The 26,666-nt window shown below is 46.8% G+C and overlaps 1 protein-coding gene across 12 annotated transcripts in view; it reads right to left on the bottom strand.

Annotated features, from left to right (window-relative positions):
- The window catches only part of ANKS1B (ankyrin repeat and sterile alpha motif domain containing 1B), an 870,204-nt gene that overhangs the window by 734,326 nt on the left and 109,212 nt on the right, over window positions 1-26,666 (bottom strand). The window lies entirely within an intron of this gene.

Genomic DNA, 26,666 nt, shown 5'->3' with positions numbered 1-26,666 from the left:
CATGAGCCCCCAGAAGCCCCAACGGCCACTGCAGCAGCCAGCGAGTGTGGGTCTTTTTTATTTTATTTTTTTAAGAACCAGGAGTTGGGTCCAGGCAAGGCAGCTATAGACAGGGCTGGGAGTGGGTGGGGGCTATGGGCACATGGCAGAGCCTCCCATACAGTGTGGAGCAGTGCGGGGGCAGCATGGATCCCCCCCCTCTCCCGGGGCCTGGCAGCAGCTGGTGAGTGCGGGGCTTTTTCTTTTTTTTTAAAGCATCACGATGCTGGAGCTGGGCAGGGCAGCCATTGAAGGGTGAGAGAGCGGGCAGGGTCAGAAGGTCACTCAGAGGGGCTGGGGGAGCAGGCAGGGGATGGGGCCGGGTAGGGGTCCCCTCATGGTTCCCTCCCCCATCCTCCAGCTCCCCCTCCACCCCCTACTTACTGACACAGAGCCCGGGTCCAGCTCCCTTCAGCAACAAGTGGGGACTGCCTGACTCGCCAAAGCTCTCCGAATCTTTTCCAAATCAATTCAGAGAGCTTCAAATCAATTCAGACCTTTTTATTGGTCTCTTGATTCAATTCAGATTCAGAGATTCAGCTGCCAAAACAGGTCAAATCTCCTCTGAATCAAATCAGCACCCAAAGCTTCTCACAGCCCTAGTTACTATGCCTATTAGCTACTGGAATCAGATTAAATCTACCCTTTTGGAATCAAGCATCCTAATTTTGTTGACCTCATGCTTTCCCTGTCTCAGAATCTGTAATTCGAGTGTATTATGATTGCTTCCTCCCTAGTTACCCATCACCTTCACATCCTTCACCAGTTCTTTCCTGTTAGTCAGACAAGATCCAAGAGAGATGGTCCCCTAGTTGTATACAACACTTTCTGGAAGAGAAAGTTGTGCTCCACACAGGTTTCAAACTGGCTTGACATTTTATATTTGTCTGCATTATTTTTCCAGCAGGTATTTGGAAAATTGAAGTTTTCCATCAGTACCATCCCATACATAGCTTTTGCATGGGTCTGTCACCTGCTTAAAGAGTCTTCATGTACCTCCTCTTCCTGATTAGGTGGCCTATAATAAATCCCCACCATTACATCAGTGCATCATCTTTTATCTTTCATCTTCACCCAAAGGCATTCTGTGTTGCTATCTTCCTGAACTGGAGAATAAGTGTGTATGTTTTTGACATACAAAGCAATACCACTGCTTTTTCTCCCAACCCAGTCCTTCTGAAACAGAGTATAACCTTCAGTGTTCACATTTCAGTCATAAGACCTGTCCTGCCAGGTCTCAGTGATACCAATCAGATTGCAGTTCTTTTCACAGGCTGCAGCTTCCAATTCATCTAGTTTATTTCCCATAAATTTTGCGTTTGTATATATGCATTGTATGTTTTTACATTTTGACCTCCTCACTTCCTTTTTGTGCCACTTGTTGCAGTTCTGTAGCTCCATTGCCTTTTCCCAGAGTTCAATTGTTTCTTTAAGTCCTTTCCCTTCTGGACTGCACACTCTGTTGCTGGAAGGTTTTGATCACCATCCCCTGTGAAACCTAGTTTAAAGCCCTCCTTACTAGATTGGCCAGATGATGCCCAAAGAGGCTCTTCTCTGTTCTTGTCAGATGGATCCCGTCTCTAGATAGAAGCTCTCCTCCCAAGAACATCCACCCATTGTCAAAGAAGCTGTAACCTTCATATCACTGCTACTGTGTCAGCCACATGTTCACTTCCAGCTTACTTTGGCCTCTACCTGGACCCCTGTCTTCCATGGGAAGGTTCAATGAGAACACCATTTGTGCTCAAAGCTCCTTAATCCTTCTGCCAAGAGACACATATTCATCTCTGAACTGGACAGTGTAATTCCTGGGGAATATCACTGGTGCCTACATGGATAAGTAGGAAGGGGTAGTGGTCCAAAGGATGAGCTTTGGTAGATTCTCTGTGATGTCCTGAATTCAGGCTCCAGGGAGGCAGCACACCTGTATACCAAACTGGTGCCTCTGTCCCCCATAGAAGGGAGTCACCAACCACTATCGCTCTTCTCTTACTTCTTGGTGCAGTGGTTCTGCAGCCCCTGCCCTTAGGGACTTACACTTCTGCTCTCTATGATGCTGCCTTCTCTGCCTCATGCCTCCACTGGCTGGAAAATTGGCTCCGGGGTCGGACCCAGATGGTAGTAATTGATGGAAGTCATTCATCGTGGTGTTCTGTGACCAGTGGGGTCCCCCAAGGCTTTGTCCTTGGACCCATACTGTTCAATATCTTCATTAATGATGTGGACAGTGGAGTCAGAAGTGGACTGGCCAAGTTCGCTGATGACACCAAACTTTGGGGAAAAGCATCCACACCAGAAGACAGGCAGGTGATCCAGGCTGACCTGGACAGGCTCAGCAAGTGGGCGGATGAGAATCTGATGGTGTTCAACGCCGATAAATGCAAGGTTCTCCACCTTGGGAAGAAAAACCTGCAGCATCCTTATAGGCTCGGCAGTGCTATGTTGGCTAGCACTATGGAAGAAAGAGACTTGGGGGTCATCATTGACCACAAGATGAACATGAGCCTGCAGTGCAATGCTGCGGCTAGTAAAGCGACCAAAATGCTGGCTTGCATCCATAGATGCTTCTCAAGCAAATCCCGGGACGAAATTCTCCCCTTGTACTCGGCCTTAGTGAGGCCGCAGCTGGAGTACTGTGTCCAGTTTTGGGCTCCACAATTCAAAAAGGATGTGGAGAAGCTTGAGAGAGTCCAGAGAAGAGCCACGCGCATGATCAGAAGTCAGGGAAGCAGACCCTACGATGACAGGCTGAGAGCCCTGGGGCTCTTTAGCCTGGAAAAGCGCAGGCTCAGGGGTGATCTGATGGCCACCTACAAGTTTATCAGGGGTGGCCACCAGTATCTGGGGGAACGTTTGTTCACCAGAGCGCCCCAAGGGATGACGACTAGGTCAAATGATCATAAACTACTACAAGACCGTTTCAGGCTGGACATAAGGAAGAATTTCTTTACTGTCCGAGCCCCCAAGGTCTGGAACAGCCTGCCACCGGAGGTGGTTCAAGCGCCTACATTGAACACCTTCAAGAGCAAACTGGATGCTTATCTTGCTGGGATCCTATGAACCCAGCTGACTTCCTGCCCTTTGGTCAGGGGGCTGGACTTGATGATCTTCCGAGGTCCCTTCCAGCCCTAATGTCTATGAAATCTATGAAATGCCTGCATATGTCTCTTCCTCTGCCTCTTTCCTCAGCAGGTCCACTACAGAGCGCCTGAAAGTGGTTGTTGACTTCAATCCATTCCTCTTCAGTTCTGGAGCCCCTCCTTCCTTGAGTAATCACATGCTGCCACTTCACCACATTGCTCTTTGGCCCCTCTTGTAACTCTTGTCCAAGTAATCTTACTGGTCCTAGATGCAATGCAGCAGGGATACCCATGCTTCCACTCTGTGAATCTTTCCCTCCAGGATAGACACCAGCTTACACTTGGTGCAGATGAAGTGCTCCTGACTGTCTGGGAGGCACATGAACATGGCTCATGACATGCAGGTCACAACAGCTGACCCAGACTTCATTTATGCCTCCTTTGCTCCCTGGAGCACACCTGGACTGTAAAGATAGAAAAAAAACAGAGGTGGAGGGAGAAGGGGAAAAAAGACACACTACAAGAACCTGTACACCAAGTACCCCCACCAGGGTCCTTGCCCATGCTCTCAACCTCACACACATGCATGCACATACACTAAGTGTCCTGCTCCCTCCTGGGGCCAACTCCCTAAGCAAACTCTCTCTGTTTGCTGCTCTCTAATTCCTGCTCTTATGGTTCTCTAAGGGCTGCCTTTTTATAAGGCTTTCTATCCTAGCTCCACCCCTCAATTACCTAAACCAGCCCCACCCAGAACAATATGTGCTATTCAGTGAGAAAGAGAGAAAGAAAGAGAGAAAGATAGACTATAGGGTGAGGGTGAGGAGAACTCCAAATGCACACCAGCCATCTCAAGCAGCAGTCTGCCAATCCAAGTTACTTGATGACTCAAGATAAGCTCAGCCTACTCACAAAAGTTAGAATACAAAATACTGATGACAATTGCATAGTGCAAGAGGATGTGAGTTTTGTGGCTGGTCCTTCTGAAAAGAAAGAATGAGGCACCACTTCTAGCTTAACTTACTATATTCATGATGATTTTAAGCAGGCTCCTGGCTGTCTGGTATATAACTGTGTGAAATGTCTATCCTTGATTAACTAGTATGGTAAATATTTCTTTTGCAGTTAGCTCGTGTTTGTGCGCAAAAAGAGTCATTCTCCATATGTGATAGATATCTCCTCCAGATTTACTCTTATTTTGCCTTAGTAATTCCCTTGATTCTCCAAGGACGACTCCTCAAAACCTTGTGTTTTTCCAGGTTGTTAATCAATTTCCTGACATGTTCCAAATTTAGTAAAAATGGATAACCTCTTGTCACTGAGGAACATAATTCATTCAAATTGGGACTTTCTGATAACCAATAACGAGCAGTTTTTATTAACAGGATTTTCCTGCCATTTGCTGCTTAGGACTCTCTCTTGATTTACACAACTACAAGAATGCTTTGAAGATGCTGAGCTAAAGGGCATAAAGAGAGCAATGAATCAGCTAACAGGACACTTCAAGAGTGAAAAATCTCTGACATGAACTGCCACTGTGCCCAGCTGATCTTCTAGGTGAAAGGATCCACACCTTGAGAAGGTGACAAGAACCAGACCACCTCTTTTGCCTGTACTGGTGAAAAATTATCACTTTACAGATAAATACTGGACTTTGCTTTGCTTTAGGCTCATTTAACCATGAATACTTGTAGTAAATAAAGCCTTCCTGTCATTCATTGAATGAGTTGTCATTAGGGCTGTGTGAGGCTTCAGACAGAGTTCCAGATCCGGAGAAGCTTTGGACACTTTGGTGTCCAAAGCAGCATGTCTGGATTGAAGCGCTGGCTTTGTTATACTTTCTGAAGCAGTTTGGAGCTTCCGAAGCACTTCGGAGATCTGGCCATAGGGTATAATGGGGAAACAATTAAATATCTATAACTTTGTTGGGTTTTGTCTGATTTGGATGAAATTTGCAGCGATTGTAGTCTCTGCTGAGAGCATGAAGCCTGCCAAGTTTCCAGAAGATCAATACAGAGATTTGCACCCCATTCTTGAAAGCAAAACTCATGTCACTTGTATGCATTACAACACAGGGGGGTGAAAACTGCAGGGTTGGTGGCTCCTGGTAAGGCCACCCATGTCCCAGTCACTAATTAAATCCTACTGCATCATGCACAAGTCCCTGAAAAAACATTAATTTTGCAGTGTACCACCATCACAGACTTAGCACTAGGCCACAAAAAACAGGCAGAAGGAGGCAGAAAATCTGCCCACCTTTTTATTCAAGCTTTTTCAGGAATGTAAGCAGGTTGGAATAGGATCACACTTAGACATCTATGTACCACTTAATGCCTAACCACTGGAAGAGGATCTTTTGGAGGGTTAAAAGCTACCTGCATGCCACCTACATGTCTTAGTAGAAGAAAAGTATGTAGTGTTACCCATTTGCAAAAAATAAACTATTTTGAGATTAAAGCTAAGTCACACAGATTTTGAATTTAAAAAAGAAAATCATGTCTCACACTAAAGAAAATTCCAGTTGGAAAAGCCTATTATTAATTAAACTATTATTTAAACTATTTTATATGTATATACATAAGTCTGTATATGCATTTGTATATGTATATGCATGTGCATATGTATATGTGCATGTGTATGTCCAGACTAAATAGGCATTTGTATATACTATGTTATAATTCTCAAAAGCATGGGTGGATTTAGGCTTTTGAAAAGCAGTGGGCAGGGGGCAGATGCTGTGGTTCACCCTCACATATAACATAGCATACATTTTTCTCCAGTTAAAAATAAACTAGAAGATTTACTAATATGCTAAGGTCCAGCATTATATTATTCAGTTTAAAATCAAAGCAAAAATAAATGCAACTTTGTTGGAATGTACACTAATTTTCTAGATTACTTTTAAAACACAATAAACTAGGCAAAAATAGTCAAAGATATTGTTGTATTATTCCTGTAGTCATGGCAGTTAAATATACATCTTTTTTAAGACTCATAAAACAAATTCTGGCCTTCCTGAGTATCTTGACAGAATATTCAACAATTTGCTGTCAGTCACTGCCACATCTGAGTTAATGTTCATATGAGTTCATATTACCACCCCTAAATTTATGCTTTTGCCTAGAACCATACATAGTGTGAAGGGCTCTGAAATATAAAAGAGAGAGGATCTCTTAATTAACTGAACATTAGGACTATTACAAAGGAGAGGGTTATTAACACATGTGGAGTGAAGAGGGATTAGTAGGAATCACGTAGATTGTGGTGAGCCATGAAATCAATTGACTCCATCAGCACTGCCTGAATAGAAAAGCCACTGCCTCCGCTAGGCATTTAGTTTAAATTTTGGGTATATCAGGAATGAAAGGGAGGAGCAACTATGTCACTGAAGCCCACCCCTCCTCACCCCCCAGGATCCACCCCTGCTCAAAAGGCATTATCTAAACCTTAATCATATACTTCGCTCCCCTTCCCAAAATACAAATGGGTGGAGTCATTCACGGGTAAGAGAGAGATTACGATTTTTAACTTTGAAAAGAGAGTTCTAATCCATTTGGGCAACCTCTAGAAAGTTAGTCTATCTAATTTGACAAACTAGCAATCTTTACCTGAAATAGCTTACCCTAGAAGCAAATATATGGGTTCTCACAGAGGTGAGGATGGTTCTCCTAAGAAAAGAAGACGTAGGGTCTAGCAGAATAGTTCAGATATGGGAATCTAAGGGGAGATAAACTTCAAGAAAATTTCAGCTGAAGTCTATACTATATTAATATCCATATATGTGTTTTAGAAAGTCCAGTGACTAAGACAGTTTAGACTGAGTGGCTGTGTCCAGACAAGCACAGCTGTGAGGTACGTGGCACTACAGACATGTCTGTGGCACCACATACCACACATACAGCTGTTCTCTGTGCTGCAAGTGAGCAGCCGGAGGTGGGGGGGCCTGACCCCTGGATATTCAGGGTAAAAAAAAAAAACCATGCCAAAAAAAATATTGGAGTGGCACATGCTGGGACAACTCACACTGCTCAACACCGGAGCCTGGCCAGCTGGAGATGCACTCCCACTGCAGCCAGGCTCCAAGCAGCAGGATTGCCGCTGCTGCAGCCCCAAGAAGCCCCCAGGACCCCAGATAAGACTGCTGTGGCCAGCACATTGCTGGCCTCAGCCTCACCTACTCCACCCGGGGTTACAGCCAGTGAGGTCGGGGTTACAGTCAGTGAGGTCCGGGGTTGAAAATATGGTGGAAGGCATTCACATCACTATAGATTAAAGTATCTCATCAGAAACAATAGAGAAATTGGCAGACTGAGATTAGGTGATGAATAGCCTGCGTTCTTGATAACCATAAGACAACACAGACAGCTAGTGCATGAATGGCCTGGTATTTCTTAAAAATATTCAGATACTGGCTAACTGTGGCTTAAGTTGCAGACAGAAACTAAGTAAGACTGAGTGAATTTAATCAATTTTCATCTAGACAGTGTCAACGTAATGAACTATGACTGAAGTCCTACTATAACTACTGAGTTAATCCTATGGTGGAGAAAGAAGAACAAGGACAAGAAAATCTAAAAATGATGAAAGAAAAATAAAGAAGTTAGGGAGTACAACACAGAGAAAAGAAACACAAACTTAAAAGGAAGGGGGAAGAGGGAAAAAGAATTAACTTGCCTATCCAAAATAAATCTTAAGTCAAGCAGTCATTCCTCAGATCCACATTACCTACTTTAGAAACCCGGCAGGTACCCTGTGACATCTTTTTGTAATCGTATTTTGGATTATTTGTTAGAATCATCTTCTTAATGTGCAGCTACTATATAGCGGCATGTTCACACACACTTTCGATTAGACATGGAACAGTATATAACTGCTAAAGAATAACATGACCACAGACACTAGATTAGGTCTGCTGTTCTACTTATTAGAGGGCATTTAAATATTATAAAAAGACAGACTTACAAATGGAACATATGATATAGATATTGTTTATAGCTTGCCAGTGGGATAGCTGGAAGGTTCAGAGAAGATGTAGGAAATTAATGCTTTTCATGAATATTATATAGGTCCTTACAAAACTTACCCACTAATAAATAGTGTGGGGAAATTTACAAGTTTCACTGAACAATTCTACAGCTCCCTATCTGTGCCAAGAAGATTAGAAAGTTCTTAAAGTGCATGCAAGTGAGAGATGTACTGGCAATGATGACTATCAGTTGGCACTTTTTACAGGGCTTTCCAAGAATATTTTAATGCTTTATTAGCTAAATAATTTGACAAGGATCTTGGAAAGGCAAACTTCCCTATTCATTTGAACCATTTCTTAATTATAATAACCCCAATGTCAGGAGGGCAAGAGCTTTTTATGGCAAGAAATAATTCTTCCTCCTCTGTTACTGAACAGAAGTATTGACTGTAAGAAAGGACTGGGCAATGTAATAGTTCAAAAGAAATGTTTTCTCATATAGAGAAATTAATATACAATGAGAAATTGTCAATCAAAGGATGAAATTAACTCTGAAAGAATGAACACTAATTAAGCAGTTGGACAAGAATTTAGAGAAAACAGAAGCATGAAAAATTCACACACTAAATAGTGGGTAATCCTAGTTGAAACACACTTACCCCCATCCATTATAGCAAGTTGGCAGTGTGTATTTAAAACACTTATCCTGTTATGAAGTTTTAATCCACTGGCAAAGTTAATCAGGTTGTCCTGACTCACTAAGACTGCCTCTACATGTTACAGGTATTGCACAATTAACTGATTACCTTAAAACCAGCTACATGTGCAAAATAGCTATCACATGATAAAAAGCTGCAACCAACTATAAAGTTGGACCTTGAAAATGTGTACTAACTTTACAGTTGATTGATAACCAGCTTTAATTTGCACATGTAGCAGGGTCTCCCTGTGGCTGGGAGCCCCATTAGTTGACGAGACTCCCATCTGAAGGGGTGCATCCTGCCCAGCAAGAAACCCCTGAGCCTTGGGGAACATGCCTGCCAATGCAGGCTCCCCCTTCACTGTGACAAGAAGACACAGTTGGATCTACTGTGATTCCACAATGGTGCCTCCTGCCATGAACATGTAGCATGGCAACACGCGTGATTGTCTGGATCATGCATTTGATCCAATCACACCTTTACCTGCACGTGTAAAGCGGGCTTAGGTTAAACAGTTTGTTACAGGATCTGGTTATAATGAGAATCAAAAAAGTGTCTTTCTAGAGAGAGAAGAGTAAGGGCATGGGTTGAGCAATCTGTTGTAGGAACCTGGCAAACAACCAAGACTAAGGAGAACTCTTTGAGTGGAACTTTGTTATTTTATTATAAATTTATTTGACAATAAAGATATGCCTTGAGAAAGGCTTGAACTTTTTACTCTTAGTATGTAGGCTTTTAGAATGTGTTTGCAAAGAAATTACTTACTAGGGCTGTGTGAAGCTTTGGGTGCTGATTTGATTTGAAGGAGATTTGGCCCTATTCGGTGGCCAAATCTCCAAAACCAAATTGCATCAGGGGACCAATAAAAAGGTCTGAATTGATTCGAAGCTCTCTGAATCTTTGGAAAAGATTCGATGAACTTCAATGATTTGGGCAGTCCCTACCCGCTGCAGCAGGGAGCTCAAGCCGGACTTGGAGCTGGTAAGTAGGGGGCGCAGGGGATGGAGCAGGGGGGAGGGGACCATGGGCAGACCCCTGCCAGCGCCCAGCCCTTGCCCATTTCCCCAGCTCCCCCGACCCCTGCCCACTCCCCCCGCATGGCTGCAGTGCCCAGCCCCAGTATTTTTTTTAAAAGCACCTACTGACTGGGTGCTGCCAGGTGGAGGGGCAATCCCCGCTGCCCCCAACTGCCCCACGCTGCACAGGGGACTCTGCCACGAGCCCCCTGACCTCCTCCCAAGCCCCAGCAGCAGCCAAATCTCCGAATCAGATTCGGCCGAATTTAGTTGGGACAGTGATTCGAATCACCGAAGCGAATCACTGTCTCCTGAATCAGCCAAATCCAAAGCGAATACTAGCTGCTTCACACAGGCCTATTGCTCACCTGTCTTTTTCTCTAGTTTCAGGAAAAGACCTATCATCTATTGATGAACAGTGAGAAGGACCTTAAAAATAGAATTTCTCTCTACCACCAATAATCCCTACCACCCAAATCTAAACAGAAATTAGAATCCACCTCATTCCAAATAGGTATGTATGTGTGTAGGTATGTATGTGTATTCTTTAAAAAACCCAAAGCATTTTATGATTAATGAAAGACCCCATCTTCTTCCCACTCTTTTAATTACCATTATTTACACATGAAAAAACCGTGCTCCAACCTAAGATTGTGAAAATGGAGTCTTCAGATGGCTGTCTTATATGAGCTATATAAAATCAATTCCACATTTTCCCTGAGGTTTGCTTCTTTGAGATTTTTTTATGGGCTTTCATTCCTGTTTGAACTTTCCTCTGAAACACAAATACAAAGTGGACACCTTTATCCCCGGGTGGGATAGGCTTCATCTCTTCCCCGAAGGTAAGCGTGTGTTCTCTTTCAGGTTGGCTGATCTCCTCCAGTGGGCTTTAAACTAGGTTCGTTGGGGAAGGGGAGGACAAGGACAGAGGGATCCACGGAACACTGAACCATGAAATACCCAAGATCAGCCCAGGTAAGTATCAAAGAATCTATTACACAGCAGTATAAGGGGGGTCCAGGGGCAGCCACCAGGGAAATTAAGTGTATATATACACAAATGCCAAGAGCATGGGAAACAAGCAGGAGGATCTAGAACTCTTGCTTGCAAGCAATAACTTTGACCTAGTGGAACTAACTGAAACCTGGTGGGACTATACTCATGACTGGGTGGTAGGAATAGAGGGCTATAGGTTGCATAGGAGAGACAGAGGAGGGAAAAAAGGAGGGGATGTTGCTCTCTATGTCAAAGAACAGTATACATGTTCCCTAATCAAACTGGGATCAGAGGATGGACAAGCAGAGACTCTGTGGGTTAGGATCCAAGGGGGTCAGGGGGAAAGGGACCTGGTGGTAGGGGTCTATTACAGGCCTCCGCACCAGGAAGACAAGCTAGACCGTGAATTTTCCAGGCAGCTCTAAGAGGCTGTGTGCTTTAGAGATATGGTAGTCATGGGGGACTTTAACTACCCAGACATGCTGGAAGGAACAGTCAGCTAGATCTAACCACTCACGCAGGTTCTTAACCTGTATTCAGGACCTCCACCTAGCACAGGAGGTAAGGAGTCCCACCAGGGGTAACATCTTGCTCGACTTGGTGTTGGCCACAGGGGATGACGTGGTGGGGGACCTGCAGATTCAAGGCAACTTAGGGGATAGCAGTCACCAAATGATAAAATTCACTATGCAAAGAAGAGAGGCCACTAGACCTAGCAGGACACAGGTGCTAAACTTTAAAAAAGGCTGTAATAGGCTCAGGGGATTCGTTAGCAGGGTACTAGGAACCAAGAGCCTACATGCTTTGGGGGTCCAGGATGGATGGTCTTCCTCAAGGAAACCATTCTTTGGGCTCAGAGTGAGACAATCCCATGGCAGAGGAAAGGGAGCAAAGGGACCAGGAAGCACCTTTGGCTAACCAGGGTCATCCAGGATACCTTAAGGGCAAAAAAAGAAGCATACAGGAAGTGGAAATAGGGTAGCTAGCAAGGAGGAGTACACTTCTTTGGCCCACACCTGCAGGGAGTCAGTCAGGAAGGCCAAGGCAGCTCTAGAACTCAGGCTAACAGCAGGGATTAAGGACAATAAAAAGTCCTTATTTAGGTACATTGGGAGAAAAAGAGGGTGCCGAGTAGAATAGGACCCCTACAGGATGGGCAGGGGAGCTTAGTGATGGATAGGAGGGACAAGGCAGAGCTCTTAAATGAGTTTTTTGCCTTTGTCTTCTTATATAAGAATCTAGACGAACCCTCAATATGCATCATGGACACCAACAATGGGAACATCAGCCGACCAACAGTCAGTGCCAAAATGGTAAAAAGACACTTGGAGGGACTGGATGTATTCAAATCACCAGGACTGGAGTGACTCCAGTCCAGTTCGACTGGAGAACAGGTACGAGGCCCTGGCGACCCTGCAGGAGATGGAAGAAGAGGAGGAAACCCTTGGGCAGGAAGAAACACCACATTCTTCACACTCCGAACAGATCAAGAGATCCAAGAGGACCCAGAGGAGGAGGTGACGAGTGCTCGTCATAGGTGACTCCATCCTGAGAGGCATGGAAGGGCCCATCTGCTGCCAGGACCCCTCAGCACGAGAGGTATGCTGCCTCCCTGGAGCAAAGATTCGGGATGTGACGGAGGTAATCCAGGCCAGGATCAAGCCCACCGATTACTACCCCATGGTCCTAGTCCATGTGGGTACTAATGATGCGGCCAGGAGAGCCCCTGATCACCTAATGGCAGACTACAGTGCTCTGGGCGGCGTGCTGAAGGAGTTCGGTGCACAGGTGGTATTCTCTTCCATCCTACCAGTGAACAGACGTGGAAGACGGCAGGAGAACATCATCCGAGAGACCAACTGGCGGCTTCGGCAGTGGTGTCTCGAGGCAGGCTTCGGCTTCCTGGACAATGACCCGCACATAACAACGAGGGACATGCTCAGCTGGGATGGGCTTCACCTGTCCCCCAAAGGTAAGCGTGTGTTTTCTTCTAGGTTGGCGGATCTCCTCCGGCGGGCTTTAAACTAGGCTCATTGGGGGGAGGGGAAGATGAGGGCGGGGGAAGCTGTGGACCACCATACCATGTGGCACCCACAAGGACAGCCCAGCCTGAAGAAAGAGAGCATTGGGAACCTGAAGGCCATGGGGAGGCCAGTACGACGGCACAGGTAAGGAATGAGAAGGTAAGAATCAAAGGGCCCCTTGGGACTCGGAGCGGGGGGGCAGCAAAGGCACCAGTCGCAGGGCTCAAGTGCCTATATACTAATGCTAGGAGCATGGGAAACAAGCAGGATGAACTAGCGCTCCTGCTTGCACAAAACATCTATGACTTAGTGGGGCTAACGGAAACCTGGTGGGATTCATCCCATGACTGGGCGGTACATATTGAGGGCTATAGATTGTACAGAAAGGACAGGGTGGGGAAGAAAGGGGGAGGGGTTGCGCTCTATGTCAGTGAGCAATATACATCAACCCTCATCAAGACGGAATCCAAGGATGAGGAAGTAGAAGGATTGTGGGTTAGGCTACATGGGGGTCAAGGAGAAAGGGATTTGGTGGTAGGGGTCTGCTACAGACCCCCACATCAAGGGGAAGAAAGAGATTTGGGACTCCTGAGGCAACTCTCGGAGACCATAAAAGCTAAAGAGGCGGTAGTCATGGGGGACCTAAACTACCCGGACATCTGCTGGGAGACGCAGACAGCAAAGTCCCACCGCTCACGCAGGTTTCTAACCTGTGTACAGGACCTCCACCTGACACAGGAGGTACATGGTCCCACTATGGGAATGCCATACTGGATCTGGTATTGGCAACGGGAGATGACATGGTAGCGGACCTCCAGATTGGTAGCCATCTGGGGGACAGTGATCACATAATAATAGAATTCTTTATAAGACGTCGAGTGGGTAAGGTAACTAGTAGGGTGAAAGTGCTAGACTTTAGGAAAGCTGATTTCAATGAACTCAGGTGATTAGTCAAGGACGCACTGCAGAGTAGGAGATTTGAAGAAATGGAAGCCCAAGAAGGGTGGCTGTGCCTTAAGGAATCAATCCTTCGGGCACAAAGCAAGACGATCCCCAAGCGAGGCAAAAGAGGGAAAGGGGCCAGGAGGCTTCCCTGGCTGACCAGAGAAATCCAGGGTAGCCTAAGGGACAAAAGGGGAGCACATAAAAAGTAGAAACAGGGAGAGATCACCAAAGATGAATATACCTCCTCTGCTCGTGCTTGCAGGGAGGCAGTTAGACAGGCCAAAGCTACCATGGAGCTGAGGATGGCAACCCAAGTAAAAGACAACAACAAATTGTTTTTTAGATATATAGGGAGTAAAAGGAAGGCCCAGGGAGGAATAGGACCCATGCTAAATGGGCAGAAACAATTGGTGACAGACAGGGGGGACAAGGCTGAACTCCTCAACGAATTCTTTGCCTCAGTGTTCCTAAGTGAGGGGCACGACAAGTCTCTCACTGGGGTTGTAGAGAGGCAGCAGCAAGGTGCCAGACTTCCATGCGTAGACCCTGAGACGGTGCAGAGTCACTTGGAAGACCTGGATGCCTTTAAGTCGGCAGGCCCGGATGAGCTCCATCCGAGGGTGCTGTAGGCAATGGCCGACATCATTGCAGAGCCACTGGCGGGAATATTTGAATGCTTGTGGCGCACGGGCCAAGTCCTGGAGGACTGGAAAAGGGCCAACGTGGTCCCCATTTTCAAAAAGGGGAGGAAGGAGGACCCGGGCAACTATAGGCCAGTCAGTCTCACCTCCATTCTTGGCAAAGTCTTTGAAAAAATTATCAAGGCTCACATTTGCGAGAGCCTGGCAGGACAAATTATGCTGAGGGGAAATCAGCACGGGTTCGTGGCAGGCAGATCGTGCCTGACCAATCTAGTTTCTTTTTATGACGAGGTTACGAAACGCCTAGACACAGGAGGAGGGGTGGATGTCGTATACTTAGACTTCAGGAAGGCCTTCGATACGGTATCCCACCCCATACTGGCGAACAAGTTAAGAGGCTGTGACTTGGATGATTACACAGTCCGGTGGGTGGTGAATTGGCTGGAGGGTCGCACCCAGAGAGTCGTGGTGGATGGGTCGGTTTCGACCTGGAAGGGTGTGGGCAGTGGGGTCCCGCAGGGTTCGGTCCTTGGACCGATACTCTTTAATGTCTTCATCAGTGACTTGGACAAGGGAGTGAAATGTACTCTGTCCAAGTTTGCAGATGACACAAAGCTATGGGGAGATGTGGACACGCCGGAGGGCAGGGAACAGCTGCAAGCAGATCTGGACAGGTTGGACAAGTGGGCAGAAAACAACAGAATGCAGTTCAACAAGGAGAAATGCAAAGTGCTGCACCTAGGGAGGAAAAATGTCCAGCACACCTACAGCCTAGGGAATGACCTGCTGGGTGGCACGGAAGTGGAAAGGGATCTTGGAGTCCTAGTGGACTCCAAGATGAACATGAGTCGGCAGTGTGATGAAGCCATCAAAAAAGCCAATGGCACTTTATCGTGCATCAGCAGATGCATGACAAATAGGTCCAAGGAGGTGATACTTCCCCTCTATTGGGCGCTGGTCAGACCGCAGTTGGAGTACTGCATGCAATTCTGGGCGCCGCAATTCAAGAGGGATGCGGATAACCTGGAGAGCGTCCAGAGAAGGGCCGCTCGTATGGTTAAGGGCCTGCAGACCAAGCCCTACGCGGAGAGACTAGAGAAACTGGACCTTTTCAGCCTCCGCAAGAGAAGGTTGAGAGGCGACCTTTGGCCGCCTATAAGTTCATCACAGGGGCACAGAAGGGAATTGGTGAGTATTTATTCACCAAGGCGTCCCCGGGGGTTACAAGAAATAATGGTCACAAGCTAGCAGAGAGCAGATTTAGATTGGACATTAGGAAGAACTTCTTCACAGTTCGAGTGGCCAGGGTCTGGAACGGGCTCCCAAGGGAGGTGGTGCTCTCCCCTACCCTGGGGGTCTTCAAGGGGAGGTTGGATGAGCATCTAGCTGGGGTCATCTAGACCCAGCATCCTTTCCTGCTTATGCGGGGGGTCGGACTCGATGATCTATTGAGGTCCCTTCCAACCCTAACATCTATGTATCTATGAATCTATGACTCCACACATGGGTAATGAAGGAATTAACAAGTGTCATAGCTGAACCACTGGCAGCACATATAGGATATACATGCACTCATGGTGCTCTGGTCAGGTCCCAGAGGATTGGAAGAGGGCCAATGTCATCCCAATCTTTAAGAAGGGGAGGAAGGAGGACCCAGCGAACTATAGACCAGTCAGCCCTACCTCTATCCCTGGGAAGATCCTAGAAAAAATTATCAAGGAACACATCTGTGCGAGCTCGTTGGCTAATGTGATGCGGAGGAGTAACCAACACGGGTTTATAGCAGGCAGGTCCTACCTGACTAACCTAGTTTCTTTTTATGACAAGGCCACCAAATGTTTAGATGCAGGAGTCGAGCTGGATGTTATCTATCTGGACTTTAAGGCGGCCTTTGAAATGGTATCCCATACCATCCTTATAAATGAATTGAGGAGATTTGCCTTGGATGATTATATGGTAGACTGAGTAGCAAACTCGCTCAAGGGTCGCACTCAGAGAGTGGTGGTGGATGGGTCAGTGTCAACCTGGAAAGATGTGCAGTGGAGTCCCTCAGGGCTCAGTTCTGGGGCTGGTGCTGTTCAACATCTTCACCAGTGATCTGGATGAAGGGGTAGGAAGCACCCTGTCCAAATTCGTGGATGACACAAAACTATGGGGTGAAGCTAACACCCTGGAGAGGAGGAACCAGATCCAGGCTGACCTAGACAGGAGCTTCCTGCCAGCTGGAGCTGCACTGGGAACAGCCCTGCTAGCAGCTGCATGCTGGCCAAAGCCAGGTCCAAGGTTAGAGGGAGTGTGGTGCAAGATTCCCCACTGGGAGTAGGTGGGGCTCAGCCCCATGTGGAGCACCATGGGGACAGCTGCGGGCCAGATCCAGCCAGTTGAGGGGCCAGATCTGGTCCACGAGCCATATTTTGTCCACCCCTGTTTTAAACAGTATCTTTACCCTGAAAATATTGCAACTTATGCACTAAAATATAACTCTATTTTTTCAGTTAAATGAATGACATAGGTAGTCAATAACATCTCTTAAAATATACATAAGAGAAATTGAAATAATTTTAAAAGTTACTAGGCTAAATTTGGTTCTCAGTTATAAAATATAAGAGAACAAAAATATTAGAGGATATTCATGGACGCTTATTCTTAAGATTTTGGGTACATAGAGATATTAGGGGAGGTTAGGGGGAAAATAGCACCCTGATCTAACTTAGATCGCCCATGTGCAGACCTTACACCTTAGATCCCTAGTTGGGTTGATCTAATTTCAAACAGTACAGAAATCAGGGAGGTTACATCAGTCTAAAAATGGCTGACCCAATCTAAGTTAACCATACCTCAGAGGTAGTCTAATTTAGATCAGGTGCAGTGAGATTAATCTGCTTGAGGTTCTGTACAGTTTAGTAGAGCTGTGCAAAACAGCACCGTTTTGTTTCAACTTCTATTTCACCTTTTGAAGGGACAGTGTTTTGTTTCGCTGTTTCAAAGCACTGTTCCGTTTCATTTCGTCGAAACTGTTTCGCTGTTTTGACGTTTCCATGTTTTCCTCAGACTATAACGGGGAATCACAAAATTGCCTATAACTTTGTCCCTACTTGCCTGATTTGGATTAAACTTGCAGGGATGATAGCCCCTTCTGAGGGCATGAGGTCTGCCAAGCTTCAAGGAGATAGGTGCTGGGGTTTCTGGAAAACTGCACCTCAAAACTGTTCAAAGCAAAACTAATATCACTTGCCAGCAGAGGCAGCATGCTGTCATCCTGCATGCAGATCCAGGGGCCTGCAATCCCCAGGAGGAGTCTAGGACAGCCCTGCAGCTCTCCCAGGGGGCATGGGCCCCTGGATCTGCATGTGAGATGACAGCAGGTTGCTTCTGCCGGCTGGGGCCAGCGCCAGCACTGGGTTCTTCCTGGAGCTCAGCATGGGCTGTGCCAAGCAGACTGGGGTGCTGGCGCTGGCCCCAGCCAGCAGAGGCAGCCTGCTTTCATCCACATGCTCCACAGCTGGTGTGCAGATCTTTTTTAAAAAAGCCCCACACTCACCAGCTCTGGCAGCGGCAATTGGGGCCTCTGTGTGCTCGTGGCAGAACCCATCCACACAGTGTGGGGCAGTGGGGATTCCCCCCTACTCTGCCTGGCACCCACGTGGCAGCTGCCCCATGGCATGGGTGCAGTGTGGCTTGGCAGGGTGCCACATGCTGTCTCAGAGCTGGAGCGGCTCCAGCACTCAGCCAGAGCTCCCAGTTTGATCCCCAGCTCTCTGATCATTCCCCCAGCTCTTCCTGGGGTGTGCAGCCCCTGGACCTGCACATAGAGTTTCAGCAGGTTGCTTCTACTGGCTAGGGAAATAGCCCAGAACCACTTCCATCCCCAGCTGATGAGCAGCAAAAGGAGCAGCCTGCTGTCATTCCACATCATCTGGGGGTCTGTGATCCCTGGGAAGAGCTGGGGGAAGCGATCCGAGAGCTGGGGAAAGATGGGGACCTGGGGAATTGAACTGGGGGATTGGTCAGGGACCTGAGCATTCCCCCAGCTCCTGACGTGATTCCCCAGCTCCTAGTTTGATTCCCCAGCTCCCAGGTCAATTCCTCAGATTTCTCATCATTCCCCCAGCTCTTCCTAGGGGTACAGCTCCCGGATCTGTGTGCCGGGTTTCAGCAGGCTGCCACTGCAGGCTGGGGCCAGCAGCTGTGCTGAGTGGCTGCCGCCAGCCCCAGTCTGCAGCAGCAGCCTGCTGAAACCCTGAGTGCAGATTGGGGGCCCACGCTCCCCAAAAAGAGCTGGGGAAACTATCAGAGAGCTGGAGGAAACAATTAGAGAGCTGGGGAATTGAACTAGGAACTAGATGTCAATATCAGAGCAGTCTTGCCCCTCTCTTTCCCCTTCCTCTCCTTAGTTTCTGTTTAGCTTCAAGCAAGCCGGCTTTGAAACTTTTCAAAAGTTTTGAAACGTTTCGAGTGCCCTCATTTAGTTTCAAAGCTGTTTTGAACCCTTTCATTTCATTTCGATTTCACTGTTTCAAGCTGAAAATGAGTTGAAGAAGCTTCAAAACAAAACACCCATTTAAATTTCGCACAGCACTACAGTTTAACACAGCTCTGGGGCTGGGAAAGCCCACACATTGGCACCAGGGCTGCATTTTTCCTACCCTCCTCCCAGCATTGGGGGTAGCACCTTGCTTGACCTGGTCTTAGCAACAGGGGATGATCTTGTAGGGAACATGCAAGTTCATGGTAGCCTGAGAGATAGTGACCATCACTTGGTCGAGTTCACTATCCAGCGAAGGGTGGGTAAAGTAACTAATGGGGCTAAGGTGTTGGAATTCAGAAGCGCCAACTTTAGCAAGTTTAGAAGGCTAGTTAGTGACGGGATGCAACTCAAGAACATAGAGCATATGGGGGTCCAGCAGGGTTGCAGGTATCTCAAGGGAGTGATCCTTGGGGCTCAAAAGGATTACATAGGAAGGGAGGTAAGGGGGCAAAAAAGCCCCCTTGGCTGAACAGGGAACTGCAAGAGAGTCTGGGGGCAAAGAAAAAGATGTATAGGCAATGGAAGCAGGGAGCAGCCACCAAGGAGGAATCTTTCTCCCTAGAGCATTATTGCAGGGAATCAGTTAGACAGGTCAAGGCAGGGCTTGAGCTCAGGTTGGCTTCAACAATCAAGGACAATAAAAAGTCCTTCTTCAGGTAAATAGCAGGCAAAAGGAAAGCTCAGAGCAACATAGGGCCCCTGCAGGACAAATCAGGACAGTTGGTAGTTGACGCGGGGAAAAAAAGCAGAGCTCTTCAATGAGTTCTTCACTTCAGTATTTCTATGTACTGACCAAGCCAATTCCCCCACCTCGATCATTGATGGATGTCCTCATGGCACCAGTCTGCCTATGGTTAGTTCTGAAATAGTTAAGGAGCTCCTGGAGGAGCTGGATGGGTACAAGTCAGCAGGCCCGGATGACCTCCATCCACGGCTGCTGAAAGAATTGGCCAGTGTCATAGCTGAGCCACTGGCACAGCTGTTTGAGCACTCGTGGTGCTCCGGCCAGGTCCCTGAGGACTGGAGAAGGGCCAATGTGGTGCCCATTTTCAAGAAAGGGAGAAGGGATGAGCCGGGTAACTTTAGACCAGTCAGTCTTACCTCTATTCCTGGGAAAATGCTAGAGAAAATAATCAAAGAACACATTTGTGCAGGCCCAGCAGGAGAAACAATTCTGAGGGGAAACCAGCACAGGTTTGTCACAGGTAGATCCTGCCCGACAAACCCTGTAGCCTTCTATGACCAGGTCACACACTGCCTGGATGTGGGAGCTGAGGCTGATGTCATCTTCCTGGACTTTAGGAAGGCCTTCGACACAGTTTCTCACCCTATCCTCATTGGGAAGCTAGCTGACTGTGGAGTGGACGCCTACACAGTCAGGTGGGTGGCCAACTGGCTTAGGGACCGCACCCAGAGAGTGGTGGTGGATGGTTCCTTCTCGGCCTGGAGGGAGGTGGGAAGTGGGGTCCCGCAGGGTTCAGTCCTCGGACTAATATTATTCAATATCTTCATCAGCGATTTGGACAAGGGCGTGGAGAACACCCTCTCCAAGTTCGCTGATGATACCAAGTTATGGGGCAAAGTTAGTACACCGGAGGGCAGGGAGAAGATTCAGGCTGACCCTGACAGGTTGGATCAAGGGGCAGAGAGAAATAGGATGCAATTCAATAAAGATAAATGTAAGGTACTTCACCTGGGAAAGGAGGAACCCTCAGCACACCTATAGGTTGGGGAAAGTCCTTCTCAGCAGCTTGGAGGCAGAGAGGGATCTTGGAGTCCTAATTGACTCCAAGATGAACATGAGCCAGCAGTGTAACGAGGCCATCAACAAGGCCAATCACACCTTGTCGTGCATTAGCAGGTGCATGACTAATAGAACAAAGGAGGTGATGCTCCACCTCTATGCAGCACTGGTCAGGCCACAGTTGGAGTACTGCATCCAGTTCTGGGCGCTGAACTTCAAGAGGGACGCGGGGAATCTCGAGAGGGTCCAGAGGAGGGCCACTCACATGATTAGTGGCCTTCGTGATAGACCCTACGGGGGGAGGTTGAGAGAGCTGAATCTCTTCAGCCTTCACAAGAGACAGCTGAGGGGAGATCTTGTGGCCGCCTATACATTTATTAGGGGAGGTCAACGGGGAATAGGGGAAGCACTGTTTACTAAGGTGCCCCAGGGAGTGACTAGGAATAACAGGTGTAAACTAGTTGAGAGTGGATTTAGGTTAGATATTAGGAAGAAATTTTTCACAGTAAGGGTGGCCAGGATCTGAAATGGGCTTCCAAGAGAGGTGGTGCTATCATCTAGCTTGGAGGTCTTCAAGAGGAGGCTAGATAGTCACTAGACTGAGGTCATCTGACCTCAGTCCTCTTTCCTGCCAGGGGCAGGGGGTCGGACATGATGATTCATTGTGGTTCCTTCTGACTCTACAATCTATGAATTTTTAGCCCACCAGCCCCTTGCCCTGCCCTCATACAGACAATCCCCTCCCAAGTACCAGCCAGTACCCCCCTAAGCCTACCAAACCCCCGCATCCCACAAGCTGCTCTTGGTGCCTGTTTTACCAGCACACACTGGTGTCAAAATCTGATGAAGCAAGTCAGGGTGGGAGGAGGGGTGGGGGGGGCCCTGCTAGCCCCTGAAGTTCCCCCAACCTCCACCCCACAAATCCTGCTTGCCCCCTCAATACCCCCAGCCCCCCTGCAAGCCCCACTTTCCCTCAACCCTCCCACAGACCTCACTTCTTCTCAATCCCCAAGCCTCCCCACAACTCCCCATTCCCAACTTACCTTAGATCAGGTGGCCATTTTTTAACTCGATCTAACCTCCCCCTAACCTTCCCAAATGTCTGTATGTACCATTTTTTCACCTAACCAGAAATTCATGGATGTTACTGAAGTGACAGCGAGAGAAGCATGCATACTTATGCTTCATTTTGATGATTCAAGAGCCCCAATGCCCCCAATAAATGTGTCAAGTCAGTTATTTACATGTTATTACAGAAATAAGAAAGTACAGGGTTCCTCTTCCTTGCCTTTTACAAAATTTCCCAGCAGACAGTAAAGAAATATAAATCAGGTAAGTTGCTTTTTATGAAAATTACTGTCTGATGCAGTGAAGCATGCCACAGTAAATTAAATGTATAAAATTCTGGAAAGCCTGTGCTGCAGACATAAGGACAGAGGCAGCTACAAAATATCAAAAGAATATCTAAAAACATAACTGGCAGTTCTGTTTTTTTCACCACGTTATTTCTTTACATTTCTTAATGTTCATATTCTGTCTATATATAAAGTCACCATTTAAAACCAGGAAATCGTTCTCTTCATTATTCAGCCTTTCGTACCCAGTTATGTTCTCATCCATTTCTTGCACTCTTCACATTTACATATTGAACATTTTGCTGGCTGTCCTTCAGCATGTGTTAACTTTTGGTCTATAAATATATGTTAGGGCTTCTCGATGTGCATACATATTGTGTTGAATATTATTAATAGTATAGATGCCACAAGAATTTTTTTTACTAGAAGGGATTATATAAATGTGTTCATCTGAACTTATTGACATCTTATCTATTTATAGAACATATAGTTTTAGTTCTATTATTAATTCTTTTATGAATAAATCCTTATCTCTCATAGTCTAATCAAACTGCGGCCATGTTATAGCTTATACATTGTCATCAATACAGTTTAAAAACAACTGTTTTACAGGCCCACCACACTTAGTTGTTGCAACTTATCTATATCAAGTTAGCAAAAACATTTATTTAAGATATGCTTTTGTTAATCCTAAATATATATTATTTGACCTACAATAATCAGCCTATATAGATTTGGGAGTTGTCTATATTCCAACCCCTCCATGTTTCTCATTCAATTTTTGGCTTCTTTCTGGGTTTGAAACAAAGTTTTACATAACAGGAACAGTAGGGGGCATTCAGAGCTTAAAATGTTGGATATTGTCCTATGATATTTGAAGAGTGTATTTTAAGTCTGTAATGTACTGTTTAGCTTATTTTAAATGCCACATACAAAGTCCACCTATTCATGTGTTTCTGTACATAATGTTATTAGATATGATAGGCTTCTTGCATTTACTGGTTGTCCTTGGATGTTTGCTCTGTTCAATATTATTTCCTTTTAGTTAAGTTTTTGGAAGCATTTATTTTACATGATGCTACCATAAAGTATGTGACAAGAAGGGATATTGTATCAAATGCATTTTAACAGCTTTTTAATAATGAGGACTTATAACCTAAAACACGGAATGGAAAATATTAATGCACGCTATGCAAAAACATCTGACTTGGGGTATGATTAGTGGCAGGCAGAATGCCTATCAAGCAAGGAAAGACTGAGGATCTATGGCAAATTGTTACTTCAGTACCACAGCACCACCTATTCCAAACACCTGCTTTTGCATGAGTCTTAGCCTGTATCAACAGTGGGCATGTCTACACATCACCCTATGTCACTGTAGCGACACACTACATCACTGTATGGCACGCTACAGTGATGTAGTGATCATGAGAGTCTACATGTGACCGGCAGCTACCTCACCATAGCGACACACTCCACTGTTTTAGTGCACTGCTACGGCGAAGTATCAGTGAAAACTAACCATGCGCCACATGCACAGTGCACTACAGGCTATTACTGTGCCATGCTTTAATACATCCAAAAGGAAGTACCAGAGATGACCCTAGGAGTGTGCGGGGCCCAGGGCATATTAGGATGTGTGGGGCCTGTGTGGTGGGGGGAAGGTGGGGTGATGAGCAGCCAGATCACAGAGTGGGGTGGGAGCCGGCAGCCACTTGGAACAGTGCCGTACAGGCTGCGGCAGCCAGCAGGGCCTGTACAGCACTGTCCATGGGGCCCCCAAATTGCGGGGCCCAGGGAGGTTGCCCCGATTTGCCCTCCCCCCTCCCCCTCCAAGGGATGGCTCTGGGAAGTACTATGGCACAGTGCCATAAAATTGCCCTTGATGTTATGGGACTATTCACCAAAAGTAGGGCAAGGCACCAGTGCGTACTAGTCTTAATCAATTATGCCACACAATACTCAGAGGCAATCCCACTCAAAACCGCCACCGCATCTCAGATTGCGGAACAGTTGTTAAAATGGATTTCCCCATTTTGGCATACCTAGGGGAATCATTACAGACCAGGGTACGAACTTAATGTAGAGGTGTTAAAGGCTGTATGTCATGTGCTGGGCATTAAGTATCTGCAAACATCAGTTTACCGCCCCAAACAAATGGCTTGGTTGAGCACCTAAATGGCACGATTAAACGCTTATTGCGATGGAGCATGCAGAAAGAGCCCAGAAAATGGGACCTGCTCTTAGTACCATTAATATTTGCTCTTAGGGACACAGCCCAGGAGTCAACCCAGTTTGCACCCTTCAAATTGATATTTGGCCACAAGTCCAGAAGCTTACTGCAAGTAGCCAGGGAAGAGTGGGAAAAGCTGGGGCACAAACGAGTTGGGGTCCAACAATATAGGCAAGAGATGATGGAATGCCTTAAGCAGGCCTGGCAACTAGCTTAGGCAAATATGGAGAGAGCACAGCAATGGCAGAAAGCCAGTTACTATCAGAGGGCATGAGAGAGAGAGTTTCAGTCTGGGGATAAAGTGTTGGTTCTACTTCCCTCTTCTGTAAATAAACTATTAACTAAGTGGCAAGGGCCTTTTGAGATGACAAGGAGGGCTGGACCCATAGATTATGAAGTACACCACCCAGGACACATAAGAGAACACCAGACCAACCATGTAAAACCAATTAAAGGCTTGGAGGGAGTCAGAGGGATGGCTGCTGAGCCCTGAACAGATAAGTGAAGATCTAGGCCCTGAGATAGGAGGATACACACTAAGGGGCAAGACAGAGATAGGAGGCAGCCTCACAGATGAGCAGCAAAAGGAGCTGGGATGGATCATCATCAAATTTGGATGTATTCAGTGAGATACCAGGAAAGGCTAGGGGCATGGTACACTAAATAAATACGCCAAAAAGGGTGGTCATGAGGGAAAAGTGGAGACCAGTTCCCAACAACCTACAAGCACAGGTAGATGAGGAGATGCAGAAAATGCTTAGACAAGGGGTGACAGTACCATCCCAGAGCCCCTGGAGATGCCCAATGATGGTCATCCTGAAATCCAATGGGTCGCTAAGGATCTGCATGGATTTCAGGGGACTCAATGCGATGGCGCATTTATATGCCTTCCCTATGCCCCACATAGAAGAACTACTGGAACGGATAGGTCAGGCAAAGTACCCTGGACCTTTCCAAGGGCTACTGACAGATCCCCATGGCAGGAAAAGACCAGCAAAAAGTGGCTTTCGGTACTCCATGAGGACTAAGTGAATTTACACGGATGCCATTCAGCTTTCACAGTGTGACAGCCTCCTTTCAAAGGCTGATAGATAACATCCTAGCTCCATAAACGTGGTACACAGTGGCATACATTGACAACATTGTAATTTATTCTCAGTCATGGCCTGAAAATGGCAACATGTGGAAGCAGTATTACAAGAACTGTGCCAATTTAATATAACTACAAATCCTAAAAAGTGTGCAGACTGCGAGAGACCGACTACCTTGGGTTCTGTGTGGGACAGGGGCTCAAACGCCCACTGGTGAGTAGATACCATAGAGAAATATAAACCTTCACAAACAAACTAACAATGTGCTCCTTTCTGGGTTTGGCCACCTATTATTGAAGGTTTATACCAGGCTTTGCAGAGTTGGCTGCACCCTTGACAGATTCCATGAGGGGTAAAGTGCAGGGTGTGATAAGATGGATGCCCCTAATGGAGGAGGCCTTTAAGAACATCAAGAGGGCCTTGTGTAGTGGCATGTTCCTGAGGACCCCTGACTTTTCTAAGCCTTTTATCTTACAGACAGACACGTCTGAAATGGCTGTGGGGGAAGTCCTGTGCCAAGAAGACGACGGGATGGAAAGATCAGTAGTGTTTGCAAGTCGGAAATTAAGCACAGCAGAACACAGGTACTCCACAATCAAGAGGGAATGTTGGCTACTAAATGGGTGGTCACATATTTCCATTACTATTTAATGGGATGGGAATTCACACTCATAACAGACCATGTGCCTTTGCAATGGTTGCATAACTCTAAGTGTGATAACAAGTGCATAATGCATTGGGCACTAACTCTGAAGCCCTTTAAATTCTCTGTTGGGTACAATCCAGGGACAACAAACAAAGTTGCTGATTTCTTGTCTCAGTGCAGTGAATTAGCAACAAGGTCAAAGAAGCAGAAAGCATGGCATGAGCAGAAAACGGACAAAGCATGCTCAGAAGAGGGCACACTCAAGACGCTACAAGGCAACTTAAAAGGGGAGATACATGGTAGGGATGCCGAGCCGTGGGGACCCAGCGGCAACAGCAAGAGCCCCACACCACAGAACTAGCCGGTGGCACCATGGCATGCTAAGCTGTGGGAGCATGGTAGCAGCAGCAGGAGTGCCATGCTGCGGGTACTGCCAGTGACCTAGCGACACACTGAGCCACAGGAATGGGGCAACACGGGCAGAACTGCCATGCGGAAAACCCTGTCAGCAGCAACGCAGCCCGCTGAGCCTGCAGTGGTGGCAGGTTTGCCACGCCACAAGATCTGCCAGCAACACCACAACATCCCACGCCACAGCCAACAGGAACCAGGAGACAGGGAGAAGAAAAAAAGCTGGGGCCAGTGTGGACGCACTTTGTAA

This window comes from Alligator mississippiensis, chromosome 4 (genome assembly GCF_030867095.1).
Source record: "Alligator mississippiensis isolate rAllMis1 chromosome 4, rAllMis1, whole genome shotgun sequence".
NCBI lineage: Eukaryota > Metazoa > Chordata > Crocodylia > Alligatoridae > Alligator > Alligator mississippiensis.
This window is presented reverse-complemented; position numbering and strand designations above follow the sequence as displayed.